Genomic DNA, 12319 nt, shown 5'->3' on the forward strand with positions numbered 1-12319 from the left:
AGGAACTATTGATTGTTAATTTAAAAGCAAAAGCATAATATATCATCCTAAATTGTAATTTTTGTAATAAGCATATATTCTTGGCCCAAACCTCATAACCCCCCCTTTCGTAGTCAGTAATGAACAGGTCACCGTCATAGTATTGTTCATTCGGAGAATCGACATGCCCCCGCGCTGGTACATACCAGGGGTATATAATCAGGGCAAAATTGAAAACTGTTATAACTTAAAAGGTCATGAATAATGTTTCATTGCATACCAATGAAATTATAAATAGCAGATTTAATTTGATGAAGGAGCGAAACTTATCAACACCTTGTTTTAAAATAAATTTGATTTTGAGATGTTGAACATTGGGGTTTTAATTTCAGCTGTGACGGTTATTTTCCACTGTTTTTATTATTCTATTTCAGTTCTTTTTTTCACGCAGGAGCAGCAATTTTGATACTAGAAATGTATGTGGGGAAAAAGAAATATAAATCTTTTTAACTAAATGTATCGATTTTATACAGCTGAAGCTTTTTTGGCTAACTTGTTGCTTTCGCTTATGGAATAATCTCCGCCAAACTGTGAATGTTTAATCATGCTACTGAATTCTCTTTCGAGCTTATTACAATCGACCTACAACAAGATACATGTGATGGGCATAATAGAAGATAACCATGTCCCTAGAAAAATAAATAAAAAAACTGTGTATATCTCCAAGAACAGAGTAAGTAATCCTTTCAGTAGATACCCTGTAGTAGCAAAATGGATGACAACTCGCAAAAGAGTCATGTTAGTGATGAATGCGAATGTTCTTGTCAAGACCATGGGACCCCTTTCCCCATTTTCTGGCCTTCAAATCGTTCCAAAAGAGGGAAGATATTTTTTCTTTATTTAATTACGTGAAGAAAAAAAACAACTTGTTAACTGGAAAATACAAACAAAAAAGGCCAGGTGGTATAGGAGTATAACAAACCTATCTACTACCATTACATATGGTACCAAGAATATGAGACAGCAGTAGAGTAGGGCAATATAGTAAAGATAATCAAGACTAAAGAAATAGGGGACATGTCAACAGTGAACAAGAACTCTTCATCTAATGAAACTTTATTTCACTCCTCTGTGCTTAAATTGCACTGCATGAGTGAATGAGACTACGTATCATGTACTAATTAGAAATGTCACACATTTCGGCTATGCAAGGGGAAACTCCATGTGTTCCAACTCCAAATTAGAAGAATACCGGATGATCGATAACCAGAAAAAATATAAAAAAATTTATCCAGTTTTGAACACAACATTGTTAATAAGGAATAAGTCGATTTCTGATAACCATAAAAAGAAAACATATAGCCTAATCGAGGAAATATGATCGAAGGCAATCGCAGATGAAAATCAGTGCAAAAGTACTTTTAGTGAAAATTGACTTCATGGTGTAATTCCAAGTCAGCCGTAGGCATTTGGATAAAAAATATATTTCTAGTTAGTTTCTAATTTAATTTTGTAAATATTCTATACTATATTTTCAATGTTACGTCTAAAGAAGTACGCTTAGACGTACGGAAATTTATAAAGAGTTTACCAATATTTTGGGTTTTATTTTTATTTTTTCACTGAAGAGAATTCATATTGATATTTTAAAATAAATAAATAATATATTCATTTGTTGAAAAAACTCCTTAATGGGCATACATACTCATATGCTATTAGAGGCCGAATCAGAATCATATAATTGGTAACCAAATTTTGAACAGATTTCTTAGAAAGAATTACAGGAGCTAGAACCCCGGGGAATAAAGAGAGCCCCCACTGAACCATGGGATATTGTGAGTGTAGGGTACATAATAAATACGCCTAAATCTTTGTAACTAATATTATTGTAATGACGGAATCTTAGTTTTATATACAATGAGAAGTGAGATTTACCCCGTTTAACAGACATTGTGAACATTATATAAATTGGTAAGGTAACATTATGTATGAACCTAAAACGCTGGTAGTAAAATACGTAATATTGTTTGTACGTACACCAAATGAAGACATTTTAAAGTGTATTCTGAAGTTCTTCCTTGCATATGGGCGTAGTCCCAACTCTTGAGAAAAATCTTCATATAATCAGCAAACAACTTTTGCTTTCTCATAAGTTTGCCTTCAATAATCGTAATAACTGCCTTCATTTCACTAAATATTCAAAATTCAGGTTTTTCTTATTTTTCTTTCGTTGGCAGAGAAATACTGTTAGCCTATTGTAATTTTTGCAATTTTGTTATATCTCAGCTTCATAAAATACAAGTAAGAAGATGGAACTCCTATCTGAGCCAAGCATTCTTCGTCAATTTCGCTCATGGTATTAAAAATGCCTTTAGTTACAACTCTGCCCTCGCTAAGCGAAAAGACCGTAACTGAACAAATTAAGGAATTTGAGGTTAGAGGTGATTTTTATGTTATTGAGAACAACGAGGAATCCAAAAAAATAAGCTAAAAGACCGTATCTACAACAGTTTTTGAGATAATCAATATGAAATATACCGTAACTACACTTCAAATTCTGAATTTTCTAAGCCAAAACACCGTATCTACTATGTCTAAGCAAAATAAACGTATGGTGCGGTGCAGATACGGTTGTTTTGCTTAGGTCTCGTGCAGATACTGTTTTCTTGCTTAGAATATTCTATTACGTCACATGTAGTTACCCATTTGGATTAACTTTTGAGACGTGTGCAATTAAGCTTGACTTTGTTAATAGTGTAACATTACAGTGTAAAAATGACATCAAGAAAAAACGCAAAATGAATAACTAATAAACTATTATACCTCAGCTGATTAAGCCGTAAAATATAACCTCAAAACAAAATTGTGTTAGGTTTTGAAGTGAATTTCTTTATAACTCTGAATTTGTGATTGGACTGTGAGTTTGAAACCTTGAGAAGAAGTGTTTGATTCAGGATGGTTTAAAATGGGTTATACATGTAATGTGTGTAAGAAAATCATTTTCTTTCTAGATGCGCATTTTTAGTTTCATAAACTCTGACAGCAAATGCAATCCTGCCCCTAAGGAAGTTTTGCCAGTTAGGCCTAGGCCTAGTACATCAACATCGTTTGAGCAAGTAGAAACAGTCTCTGCCATCTACTTCTAGTAATGCAGATGTAAGTAGCAATAATTGATTAGGCCTACCATAATATATTTTAATCCAAGCCTAGAAATAGAGCTTTTAAAACAAACTTAATTTATCAATATGCATAATTAGTCTAGATTAAGCCACTGTAGCCTAAATGCTTTTGTTTGCTGGGTCCCTGCAAAAATTATTTACAAAATTATTATTTTTTTCAGCCCAAGCGCTCCTACAGTTCTTCAAAACGGATCACTTTTTATGGTCGTCCACTTGAACAATGGAGGAAAACACGTAGTAGGCCTTATGCTAATTTAACAGAAGTTGATATCAGACATGAAGAGTCTAACGACAACTACAGATAATAAAAAGGTAATTTGCTTAATCTACTATGCCCTATCAAACTGATAGCCTAAAAAATATTCGGTAATATATATTTATTTAATTCAGCAAATAAAAATAAATAAGCGAACTAGTTGAATGTAGGCCGACCCAACGCTCATAATTTTGTTAGCTTTTGTAGGGTTATGGCAATGTTGTCTATAGGCAACTTTTTATGTTTGATTTATATCTTACTACTGTCCATAACTCATTGAATTACCAAATATGTAAATTGCATAGGATGAAAATATAGCCAACATGAAAAAAATATATAAAATATAGCATTAATGAAAAAACTCATTTATTTCACTTTTTGCAGAAGCTATGAATCAAATGAAGACAATGCCAGTGATTTTTATTGAAGATTTGTTTGATTTATTGCCTGAAGCGGCAGAAGAACAACAGCTACAGAATGTCGACGTGCTGTTTGACATAGCTCCAGATTTGGTTGGTTAAAAATGTTGCCATTGTAGTTGAACAAGTCAACCCAATAGAAGTAGCGCCAACAGAGGAACACCAGCGAGATGGAGACAGCAGAGTCGAACTTAGAAACATAATAATACAGCTGCTTTGCTCGAGGAAACAGATGAAGCACCTAAAGGGGTTCACCAAAAATGGAACACCTGAAGGAAAAGAGCTGCGCCGAGGTGTAAAGAAGACATTAAATCAAAAACGTGAAAAAAAATAAAGATAAACATGCACTTCAGGCCCCCATGTAATAATACATGTAAAAGAAAATGCACGACCAAACTTCAGAACACAGGAAGAATGAAAATCCACGAACACTTTTGGGCTATGGAGGAAAATGAGAGAAAAGTTTTTATTTTTAGGGCACATTGATAAAAGCAAAGTTAAAAGGAAAACGCCACCCAGAGGAAGAATCAAGGAGGGGAAAAACATTCTTTTACTTCCTTACAGACAGTGACGAGCAAGAAAGATGGTTTGTAAAACATTTTTCTTATCCACACTCGGCTACCAAAAAAAAACAATGACATGTTCATTACTAATTTTGAACAAATCAAACTGATTGGCGTTTTACCGAAACGCGAATCAACGGGGAAGACCACCCCCCACATAACCTTGTGGATAGGAGTATTATCAAGGATCAATTTTAAAATACTATCCATGTATATCACATTATAGGAGGAGAACATGCTCCTAAACAGGAAATATTTGCCCTGTGAACTGTCAATAGCAAAAATGCACGAAGAATTAATGAAAGATCACGAAGCAGAAAGAAAACTTTCATTGTTCATAGACACTTGTATCGAAAATGTAATATCAGAAATGAACATTTTCCTTTGCAAAATTGGGCCACGAGGAATGCGAAAAGATGTGAAAAGTACAATCTACACAAACAAGAGATCATGCCAAATCGATGAACTTTTGTGTCCGGAATGGCAATGAATGGAAAGATCATAAAAAGAAATATACTTAAAGCCCAGAAAGCATATGAAAAATCAATTGATAAAGACAATTTAGATAGTTATAGGCCTTCTGGTACAGTTGTCCTACACAATGGACTTGCCAGAGAAGTAATAATGTTGCCTCACATTGAACAGTTTCAAAGAAGCAGTGTTTACTCGTAGAATTGTCCTTTTCAATGAATCATTTGTGCCTGTTGGAAAAAAAACCAACCATGATCCTTTTGCATGCATCTGGCATGAGGGAATTTCCGGTAGGAAAAAGGAGGACATTGCGAGTGCATTAAATTCTTTTTATCATGCACAAAAGAGATGCAAAAAAAATACACATTTGGATGGACAATTGTGCAGCCCAGAACAAAAATTGGGCTTTGTTTTCCTACCTGACAGGATTGGTAAATTCAATGATATTGAAGCTAATGAGATTGTTTTAAACTAATCTAGAGACAGGACATACATTTATGTCTTGCAGACCATTTCCATCACCAAGTTAATAAACAGGTAAGCAATGATAAATTTGAATTTAGAACCTATTATATTACAAGTACCCTCTACTTTTATAATGTAAATGTTATAAAAATTAAGTAATCTTTTACGTTTTCCACTTTTCGCGGCGCAGCTTTTTATTTGTTTCTTTTCCTTAAGTTTATCAATTTTAAATTTTTGTATTGTTTCAGATAAAGTCAAAAGGAAAAATGTATGATTTTGAAGACTTCAAAGATGCTGTCCAAAGCTAGTAACTCTGGAAAGGTTACTGTAAAGGAGCATGGAGCATCAGGACTTTTTCACAGAATTTAACTATTCTTCACAGTATAAAATTATGCATAAAGTTCCTCGTCCATATCTTAGTGAAATGGTACATGTTCTTTTCCAAAGAGGATCTTTTGACATGTTCTACAGAAAATCATTCAGGTGGGGAAGTCTTTCAATTGTCCTTTTAAAAAGCAGGATTTACGAGAAGAGAGAAGTTCCAAAACCAAATACAAGAACCAGCCCCCAGAAGTTGTGAACAAAGAAAAGAAACAAGACATTAATTAAAAAACTTGTGCCTTTGATGCCTCCCAACAAGACATGGCTTTTTGGTTTGATCTAGCAGTGAGTGAGGAGCCTGATCTAATCACAGAACATGACATTGACTGAGTTGTATAGACAATATTCATGTAAATTTCTAAAAAATGTGTGTAACTTTGTCATCATAGTAATTAGAGAAAGTCTCATTTTAATCATTAAAACTAACACTAGATAAATATTATGTGACTTTGTTACTGTGTTTAGCCCTACAATTCATGCTGTTGAAATCGCATAGAAACAAGAAGCCAAAAAACGCGTATGTGGCAGATAACCGCTTTTTTGGCTTAGAATCGCTTAAGGTACACTTATGTAACTACAAGTATTTAAATGATAAATGAATTTTTTTACTTCATAAACTATATTTTATAGATTCTGGATACAAATATTACAAATTGCCTCAAAAAAAACAGAACTTAATATTTTTAAATCTACTGTTTGGCTAATGAGCAAAAGAGTAAAGTCAGCCTAGCTCAAAATAGGCCAGATGTCAGATACCCTTTTCATCCTTAGCAGGGCAGAACTGTTTTGATTATAAGTTACAATAGACATAGGCAATTTAACAAAACATACTGTGTATTCACAATAAGAAATTATAACCGTTACTAGACTAATAAAATAACAGATGAATACAGGTGTTATAGAAGGATAAATAAACAGTAAATAGCAAAATACGAATAATAATAATAATAAGTGAACTAATTAAGCTTAACACAGCTAAGATTTAGGAAAAAAGTAAGGAATTACTCTATGGTCCATACGACATGGTGTATTGTATGTTTACCGAATAAATTGTGATTAAATGTTTTACTTATGTTCAATTGCTGCGCCACAAAGTGGAGTTAACACACTTAAACGTGGCCAAAAGTACTTCTTGTCTGATTATGGTTATTTAAATGTTATAACCCCTTTTAGGCAACTTTCCCTAAATGCAGAAAAAATATTTTTTATCGCTCACATGGAATTAAAGGCATTTATATTATGGAATTTCGTAACAATTTTTAACAAAAACTGCATAAAGTACTAATGGTTTCATGAATGATATTTTTTAAATAAAGTTACAATATATATTTAATATTCTGAAAATATAGCGTAGGAAAAATGACATGTACTTTTTAATAATTCTTTCTAAAGGAAATTAGATAATTCCTCCAATTAAAATCATATAATTTCATACTGTCATCTTTCATGTACATACAATTTTTCACATTGTGTTATCTTCAATTAAGGCCTGATTATAAAACAAACTCTCCAAACAAATCCCTATCAAATTTTTAAAGAATAATAAGAAGTGTTACCATTTTGTCTTAAAAAAGGAACCTACCGCCATTTTAAAAAGTTGTAATCCAAATTTTGTTTAAAAATAAACAAAATAATAAATATGGTTCTTAGAAAAAATGTATTTCATCTACTTACATTAGTGTCAAATGAAGGAGGTAGGGGAGTCAGCATGTAGCGACGGTGAATGCTGAGCGGTGACTTCTGAACTAATAAAAGGAGGGAAAGACCAGGTCACCGTGTATAGTTTAACAGTAAACCCACCTCTACCACCAATCACCAGGAAATTTATACAGGGATAATTAAATATTCGATACAAATACAGTTTTATATGAAGCATATTTAACTAAAACAAAAATTTAAATGTAACATTAACAAAAATAGTTTTATTTTAAATCACAAATTCAAGACCAATGCTTAATATTCGATGTCTACTCTCGGATCGAAAAGCTTAGGCTACCTGATTTGAAAGTTGACCACAAACTACCTGATAGGCTACAATAACGGGAGTTATATAAAAATTTAGTTCCTTTATTTCTGGTTTTTTCTACATATGAAAACTGTTCACCCAAAAGTAACTTCCAGCTTGTTTATCTATAACAACGAAAATATACCGGGTTTTGGTGCTTTTAAACCAAAACCAGGCAACTTTAAAAATAAAAAATATTCTGAAGCTTCTGATCTGATTAATACCAAATGTTATATACAAGATATATACAAGTGTGTATAATTAGATATACTAATTGAATATGTAATTTTAGAATTTATCATAATATGAAAATAAAGTTTATATTGAATTACCATCTTATCTTTTTATCTTAACCTGGGTAGTTCACAAAATTCGGCACTGACACGTCATTTAAAGTTATTATAAGAACCTCGCATAGGTTTATAATTTTCAGCATAGCTAAAGATAATCATGTGAATTATCAATATTTTAAAATAAACTTAGTGAGCTTAGTCTAAAAATGCAATAATTAAGTAACTCCAAAAAAAATGTGATTTATTTAAGTATTTATCAACTAAGTAGTATTCTCGGTTAATGAGGTAGCATTTTAGGGAAAATTTTTTAAAATGCATTTATGGAATTCTCCCTCTTTAGAATTTGGAGGCAATTTATTATAAAATTTTGACAGTTTGAATAATAAGAACCTATGCTCGAAATATTATTAATCAGTGTATGGAGTATTGTAAGGGTTGATTTCTGATTGTATAATGGTGCAATACTTGATTTTTTTAAACAGAGTTGTTATGATTTTTAAACAGTAATAGGGTTTCAAGAATATAATAGAAATGGTAAAGTGAGAATGTTATGGTTTTTAAGAAGTGGTTTGCAGGATTTGTCCCTTTTTTAAGTTTCAACATAATTCTAATGATTTCTGAGTTTTTGAAAATTTGTTTTGATAACTACAGAATTTCCCCAAAGATGCCACCCCATATCTTAGATGCGAGTAATCATAACCATAGTAAACTGCTTTAATTGTGAGATATTTCTCAATGCGAAGGAGACTGAATATAACTTCTTTTCTGTAAAAGGCTGTGTGTTCTATCAGTGATATTGCATTGTTTTAAATTTACCTGACGATATTACTTTAATATTAGTTAGGTTAAAATTTGATATATGTGTTTTTTGCCGATTGGTGTGATAAGAATATTAATTGGCTTTATTTTTCATTAAGCAATAGCCCATTTGCTGAAGAACCACTGTCCTGCTTTCGTCAGTTGCTTGATTAATTTTATTCTCTAAATCATCAAGAGATTCTGTTTTATAGTAAGAGTGGAGTCATCAGCAAATAGAACTACAGATGATTTATAGTTAGGATATGTGGAAAACAGTTCACATAAGATTAGAAAAAAGTAGTGTACCTAGCACTGAGCCCTGGAGAACTCAATGATCATTGAGTTGTCAGTGAGAAGAAAAGCTTGACCGAAGACCTATTTTTTTAATTGTAACCTTTTGTTTCCTATTTGATAAATATGAAGATAATAAACTGTGAACTGAGCCTCTTAAAAAACCATAAAATTCCTAATTTCTTGAACAATATACTGTGTTCAACACAGTCAAAAGCTTTTGAAAGGTTCACAGTAAAGATATGTAGTAATGATGTTTTTTGTCAATTGAAAATTGTGTAAAATTAGTTCACAATACTGCAGAGGCTGTTATGAGTTAGGTTTTTAAAACCAAATTAATTTTTATACAAAAATGTTATATTTAGTAAAAATGTTTAAAAATTCTGACTGTTATTACTTTTTTCCAAAATTTTTGGAAATCACTGGAAGAAGGGCTATAGGAAGGTATTTGACACATCAGTTTTGTCCATTTTATTATGGATAGGTTTAATTAGTATTTTTAGTTTTTTTCAGGTAAAATATACCATTTGAAAAGCAATTATTAATGAAAAGAGCTAAACCCTTTTGATATAAGTGAGGATGATAACTTTTAACATGTGACTTAGAACTTCATCCCATCCACATGATTTGAAAATTTTTGAATGTGAAAACACTTCCTCACATTAATAAAAAATCATTAAATAAATTAGCTATTTGGGAAATTAATGACTATGGGAGATTTATTAAACGTCTAACGAAACTAATAAAGTGTAATCTCTTCTTTTACGAAAAATTTTGGTAACACTGGAAACTTGAAATTGAATCTCACAGTGGTTGACAGTCAGCACAAAATGTCCTTCCCAAATTTTGGGTAATGTTACCAGATTTCTATTTCTTCTTACCACAAACTTTGTGTCGGTAAACATATAATGGAAAATTAAGTTATTAGTAAGACTTGAAATCTTATTAAATTCTTAAACAAATGTAATGCTTGAGTTTCAATATAAAGATCTTAAGTGGTGCATTACCTAAAATTTCATTTTTGTAAGTTTTATATTTACAAATGCATATAATAATAAAATATTAAATTTTATGAGTTACCTTTATGGCAACAGAAATAATAAATACTTTAAAATAAAGTATTTTTAACCTCTCAACAGTTTTATTTTTTAACCTAAAATTATAGTTTTAATTGAATTTTGTTCCCGTTCTTTAAAAGACAGGTTTGTAGAGTTTTAGATATATCTACTTTTATTTACAAAAAAGTTTATTTTGTGTGTCTTATTTAAAAGTTTTGTTATTTTTTATAATATCTTCCACTAAGCCCTTTTTTCTCTATCCATGTCTGTCATCATCACGCAACAAGGCTAATTTGGCTATTTGTACGTAGGATATTTCATGGTGCAATAAACACTAGAAATAAAACCTTTAAAAATACTCCAGGACGGGTTGACATGCCATCATTACGCCACATGCTGGGTAATGTTATGCCAGTAGTGCATGTTTTATACGCACTATAATGTAATATTATGTAAAAAACCATGAATGTTAAGAAAAAATAGACAAAAACAAAAACAGACACCACACTAAACTTCTACATACATGTGATTCTGCCTCTCCGTATATGCTGTCAGTGCAGTGGAATTGGTAATTGTTCTCCTAACCTCTGGACCCTTAGGTTATATGTTTTCAGTTTTTTTTATTGTACAACTTGCTCTGTAGTCAACTATGATGTGGGGAAGTTCATTGCCACTTATTGATTAGTTTCTTTTTCTAATTGATATGCTTAAACCTTATGGTTTTTCTGACGAAGAAGGGATCAAAGATTGTGATCTTTGTAACAAAGTGTTCCATTTTTTATAATATATAATGATGGAAAAAATGTCCAAAAACATGTTATTCTTTGAAAATATTGATTGCCAGCAATAAAATTGAAATGAAGAATTGTGTAGAACATTAGGATAGGAGTAAACAATCTTTCAAATTAATTTTTGAAACTTTTTAATTTGTTGCTTTATTCATGCAGTGAAAAGGAATTATGACTTGATTACTGCCATTATATGTCATAAAAACACCTGACATTTAGTACTAAGGAAGCAATTTAATAAAAAAACAAGTATTTTTCAAAAGTATACATGTATTTAAACTATTCAATTACAAACCAAGTTGCACATCTCTCAACATACAAATATAAGAGTATGTGCGTCACAGCTCCTTTTACCAATCCAATCACAGCCTAACACAATACATAGAGTACTTTGTACAACAAAAACTATTACAAATCAGTAGTTGTAAGAATAACATTTTTCATCGATTACATAAAATAAGGGTTACTAATAATGCAAAAACTAATTCTAAAAGTTTGGATAATATGTTTATACAAAAATAGCAAACAAATCTCTTACACAACATAAAAAATTACATTACTACAGCCATTTTTTCTAATGGAGGCTGCAAAGAATTGATTTTACTTTTATTTAGGGAATGGGCCAGAAACAGATGAGTGAGCCATTAAAAAAAACACTTAGTTGTACATTATATGCTTTGCAATATTGTGATCTTTGACAAAATGCAAGCTATGCATATAACTTTGTACAAGTTCTTAAGCAGTATTTAAAACTTGTACACAAGAAAAGGATCTTTAATTCAATTTAATGAGTCTGCATGGTGCAATTAAAAATGTGTATATGATTAAAATTAGCATTACAAATAAATATTTAAAGTTTACCAATATATTGGCATCAAGTTCATAATTATGTATTAAATGAGATTTTGTGTATTTAAAGTACTCCAGTAAAACGGCTCATGTATCTAACGTATTCACTAAACGTTGGCTACCACCATTATTCTTATAAAAAAAACAACTTAAGGCCCTAACAATTAATAGAGACTGTATATAACAAAGCAAATCTGATATTAATAAGTGAATTATATTGTTGTAAGTAAACATTGGTTGCTTGGGTATGAGTCCATTTTAAAATATTTGGTTATCACAGCTCAACTCTTTATTACTATTTACAATGTTGGCTTACACTGTATTGACCTGACAGTTTGAAAAAAACAATATGGAAATATTATATAAAATTAATATTTTACTAGCAGCATGAAAAACAGTATACACATGGTAAATACAAAATTAAAAACAATATTACTATTGTCTGGTCCTGTTGAGAAGTGATAAAAAATATGAGAAGAACCGATTACGTTGTAAGGTGGAATCAACCATATATATTTCTGAAT

This window comes from Homalodisca vitripennis, unplaced genomic scaffold (genome assembly GCF_021130785.1).
Source record: "Homalodisca vitripennis isolate AUS2020 unplaced genomic scaffold, UT_GWSS_2.1 ScUCBcl_9130;HRSCAF=17517, whole genome shotgun sequence".
Classification (NCBI taxonomy): Eukaryota; Metazoa; Arthropoda; class Insecta; order Hemiptera; family Cicadellidae; genus Homalodisca; species Homalodisca vitripennis.